This window comes from Tachysurus fulvidraco, chromosome 5 (assembly GCF_022655615.1).
Source record: "Tachysurus fulvidraco isolate hzauxx_2018 chromosome 5, HZAU_PFXX_2.0, whole genome shotgun sequence".
Classification (NCBI taxonomy): domain Eukaryota; kingdom Metazoa; phylum Chordata; class Actinopteri; order Siluriformes; family Bagridae; genus Tachysurus; species Tachysurus fulvidraco.
Genome location: NC_062522.1, coordinates 6,862,765 through 6,867,764, shown reverse-complemented (window position 1 = coordinate 6,867,764; position 5,000 = coordinate 6,862,765). Strand labels below are relative to the sequence as shown.

General features: G+C 45.7%; 1 protein-coding gene across 2 annotated transcripts in view; it reads right to left on the bottom strand.

The window, feature by feature from the left end:
* The window catches only part of LOC113640721 (protocadherin-9), a 248,476-nt gene that overhangs the window by 119,213 nt on the left and 124,263 nt on the right, over positions 1 to 5,000 (bottom strand). The gene's annotated exons all lie outside the window — the stretch shown is intronic.

Genomic DNA, 5,000 nt, shown 5'->3' with positions numbered 1-5,000 from the left:
TTCAGTGGTTTTAAGCCAGCCGGAACTAGACGTGTCTTTTAGAGTGGTGTGTGAGGGAAAATCGTTTATGACTGTACGCTAGTACGGGGCAGATGAAATGTTTGAGTGCGGTTGATGTTGGGCACAAGAGGCTGGTGTGTCCACACAAGGCCCAGGCCTCTGAAGGGGCAGCTGGGCAGAGTAACGTGGTGGCAAGCCGGGCAGAGTAACGGTGATGCAGCCGGGAGTGAAACGGTGGAGCCACCGGTAAAACCATGGAGCGGATTTCCGGCTCCGTCTGTGACGCGTGCGGTTGCCCGGAGGGGTACGGAACGGAGTCAGACAGCGCCGGCGGCAGCGATGTCTAACCCTGATATTAATGTGGAAAAGCGAGCTGATAAGTGTCAAACACCGAAACTAACCCGGTGTCTGGCGAGGTGGTGATGGAACAATGGATGTACTGAGAGCACTGTGCAGGCGGAGATCAGTGCTGCTCATAACAGTAACACAGAGCTCGACTCTGAAGATGTAATGGGTGACACACAGGAAATCACTGTTGGTGAAGGTAACGTGACGATGGGAGAGAATAGTGACTCTGTAATGATGGAAACTGAACAAGCCGCCTTCAAAACCCCCGTAAAAAGGAAAAAAAGAGGAAAAAAAACAACTTATAAGTATGCGAAAAAGACCGACCAAGAAGCCGTAGAAAGTGAAAGTGACACAGGAAGTGATGTGGTTGTACCTGAGCCCGGTGTTCCCATCCCTGCTGTGAGTAACTTTTTTACTAAAGAATACAACGTCACTGACATCAAACACTTCCTAAAAATCACAAAAAACATGCGAATGGTCAACATCAGTGATCATTTCCCTGATTTAAAACGGCTATCTGAGGCCATAAAACGTTATATGTCTGAAGGTAGTTTCGAGGATAAGGAAGTTTATCGGCTGAAGAAGATAATGACAAAACTCGCTAACTTGTGTGATGATGGAGGTGAAACGTTTTAATTTCCCCAGTCCTCAGTGGCTGTACACTCTGCTACTGTTAATAACTCTCTTCTGGTTTGTCATGGAGGAACTACATATAGCATCTCTGAATGTTAATGGGGCAAGAGATAGCAGGAAGAGAGCAGAGATATTTGAAGTGGCGAGGAGAAAAAAGATTGACGTGTTGTTTTTACAAGAGACCCACAGGTGATAACAGCAATCTCACTGATTGGACCCAGGAATGGCCTGGTCTTTCCTGCCTGTGCCACAACTCTTCCACCAGTGGAGGTGTGGCAAGTTTATTTTTCTAAGAATTTTACACCAGTCACATATAATACCAGAGGAGATTGTGAGGGCAGACTGTTAAAAGTCCGGGCCCAGTTTGAGAACACGTTTTTATTTTATGTGTGTATATGCTCCAACCTCACCAGTTGAGAGACTTGTTTTTTTAGATGATGTATGTAAAGCCATTGAGACATGTGATAATGAGGAATTTTATTTGTTGGTGGGGATCTTTTAACTGCACCACAGACAGTGACGACCGCAACCATATCGAACCCCACATGCCTTCCCGTACACGCCTCAGTCAAATAATACAAAAGTACGGTTTAAGTGATACATGGCGGTCGTTTCATGGCTCCCAGAGACAGTACACGTGGGCGCACTCCCGCAACAATTTTATATCGCTGGCAAGGTTGGACAGGTTTTATGTTTTTAAACATCATTTAAACATTTTAAGGAGTTGTTTTATCAGCCCTGTTGGTCTCTCGGACCACAGTTTGGTTTCCTGCATAGCAGTTTTAAAATGTATTAAACCAAAAAGTGCATACTGGCATTTTAACACAGCTCTTTTACATGACACGCATTTTACGGACATTTTTACCTTTTTTTGGAAAAATTTTAGAAAAGAAAAGGAAAATTTTACATCCTTACAGCAGTGGTGGGACCTGGGCAAGGTACACATCAAACAATTATGTCAACAGTACACTGCAAATGTCACAAGGGAGTTGGCCCAGTCCATAAGCCAACTGGAAAATGAAATCATGATACTCCAATCTCTTTTACAGCCTTCAGGAGAACAGGCCCATGTTCAGACCCTTACAGCAAAGAAGAAAAAGCTATCTGACCTCCTAGGGTTAAAAGTACAAGGTGCGCTAATAAGATCTCGCTTCCAGAATGCAGACCAGATGGATGCACCATCTAAGTTCTTTTTTAACCTGGAAAGAAAGAATGGCCAGAAACGTTTCATTCACAACTTGCAATCCGAAACTGGTGACATTTTATCCAAACCCACAGACATACGCAAGAGAGCAGTTAGTTTTTATGAAAAGCTTTACACCAGCGAGCTCAAAGTGGACCAGGTCACAGAGCAGGCTTTCCTGGGAGGACTGCCCAAAATCCCTGAACACCTAGACCCAGCACTCAGTGGAGCAATAACTTCAGAAGAGCTTCTCAATGCTCTACAAAATACAGAGAGTGGAAAAGCGCCGGGTATAGATGGACTTCCAGCAGAGTTCTACAAGTGCTTCTGGGCCGTTGTGGGGGAAGACTTGCTGGAAGTCCTCAACAACAGCTTAACTGGAGGGTTGCTTCCACTGAGTTGCAGGAGGGCAGTCCTCACGCTACTCCCCAAGAAAGGAGACCTAACCAACATAAAAAACTGGAGACCTGTGTCCCTATTATGCAGCGACTACAAACTGCTCTCTAAGGTTTTAGCCACCAGACTGGGAAGTGTTCTGGAAGAGGTGATCCACTCCGATCAAACATACTGTGTACCTGGGAGGTCAATATTTGATAACGTCTCACTGGTTCGAGACCTTATAAGTGCCTCAAAACTATTCGGGCTGAAAATGGGTCTGGTCTCCATAGACCAGGAGAAGGCTTTCGACAGAGTGGAGCATGATTTTTTATGGAAAACTTTCGAAGCTTTTGGTTTTAGCTCTGTTTTTATAAACAAAATAAGAGTTTTATATTGTGACATTGAAAGTGTACTGAAAGTTAATGGTGGCTTATGTGCTCCTTTTAAAGTGTACAGGGGAGTCAGACAAGGTTGCTCTCTGTCAGGTATGCTCTACGCCCTAGCCATAGAACCTTTTTTAAACATGCTAAGAAACAAATTGAAAGGGTTCTCATTTCCGGGTTGTGGGACCACTCTCCGTTTGTCAGCTTATGCTGATGATATAGTGGTAATTTTGGACCAACAAATTGATATCGACACACTATGTAGAATCTCCAGGGAATATGGCAAATTATCCTCAGCCAAGATCAACTGGGATAAAAGTGAGGCCCTTCTGGTCGGGCGTTGGTCAGTTAGTGCACCCAAACTCCCGGGGGGTTTACTCTGGAAAAAAGATGGTTTTAAATATCTAGGAGTTTACCTGGGAGAAGAGACTTTTATGCACAAAAACTGGGAAGGGACCCTTTTAAAGTTAAAAGGTCGCTTAGATAAATGGAAATGGCTTTTACCAAAGATGTCTTACAGGGGACGTGTGCTACTCATTAACAACCTGGCAGCGGCCTCCCTTTGGCACAAAGTAGCATGTGTGGACCCACCTGTGACACTTTTAGCGAGAATCCAGTCAATGTTTTTAGACTTTTTCTGGGATAAGTTGCACTGGGTGCCCCAAAGTGTTTTATACTTACCCAAAGATGAAGGTGGGCAGGGCGTAGTGCACCTACAGAGCAGAACCGCTGCCTTTCGTTTACAGTTTTTACAGAGATTTTTAGGTGGTTCAATGTCTGTAAGTTGGAAATGTGTGACCAGTACTATTTTAAAGTCCTTCAGAGATCTGGGACTTGACAAACCCTTGTTCCTGATGGACCCTCGAAAGCTGAACACTTTGAGACTACCTGTTTTTTATCACAATGTTTTTAAAGTGTGGAGACTTTTTAAGACAGAGAGAGCCACAGACCCGAACTCACTAAACTGGCTACTTCAGGAGCCCCTCATCTACGGAGCTCGCCTGGACATTGCTGACAGTGCCCTCACTCAGACTCTACAAACGTCTGGTCTCATCACGCTGGGACGCCTGGTGGACCTGGCTGGACCAGAGCTCAAAGACACCAGTGGAGTAGCTGCACGGCTGGGCGTGAGATCAATACGGATCGTGGCACGGCTACTTCAGAGGTGGCACTCTGCTCTCTCACAAGAAGAACAACAAATGCTAGTGGAGTACTGTGGGGGGACTGAACAGCCGGATGAGGAGGACCCTTTTCCTGAGCTTTCTCTGTCTCCAGACTCTTTAGAGGGAGGAAGACTGGTCACTTTTAGTAATGTGAAAAGCTTCACAAAATATGGAATTTTACATGGTCCTCCTGGGAAGGGAATGGATGTTTATAAAGCCCTGTTATTGGAATGTGTTTTTTATGAACAAGACACCAGTCTTAAGTTGGTAGAGTGGGACACAACCTGGTCCGCTCCCCTATGTCGCTCTGGACAACACCGTGAAGGTGGGAGGAGGGTGTAAGCAGCGGAAACCAGACAAGTGGGGAGGAACCCTCTTATGAAACGAATCCGACCATATAAGACGCAGGGAAAAAAAGAGGGAAAGGGGAGGGCCAAACGAAGGTGTAGAAAAAGGAGGGGAGGGAGATTTGTTGAAGCAGTGGAAGTACGGAATCCTGCACGGAATACATTGCTGTTTTAATGAACCGACCCATTTGGTGGGAATCTCGTCCCTTGTTTCACCCCCGAGCATCACGTCAACAAGTTGGTCGCACATTACAAATGTAATCCCCTACAGAAAAGGAGGGAACCAATATTATCAGCGCTTTTAAACGCAGGGGGGAAATTGGGGGGATTGTTAGACCTAGGTGAAAGGCGAGGCAGGGGGACACCAAAAGAAGGTGAATTGTTTTGGCCCCGGGTTTTAGAGACCTGTTTTTGTTAGCGCTTTTAACAAGTCCTTTGTTCATCCAAACGTTAATAATACGCCTGGGGTAAACTATTCTGGACAAAGAAAGCGGCGACTAGGGCAACAGCGGGGGGGAGGGGAATGCGGCGGGGGGGGGCGAAAAAGAAGGGGACTGGGTTAAAC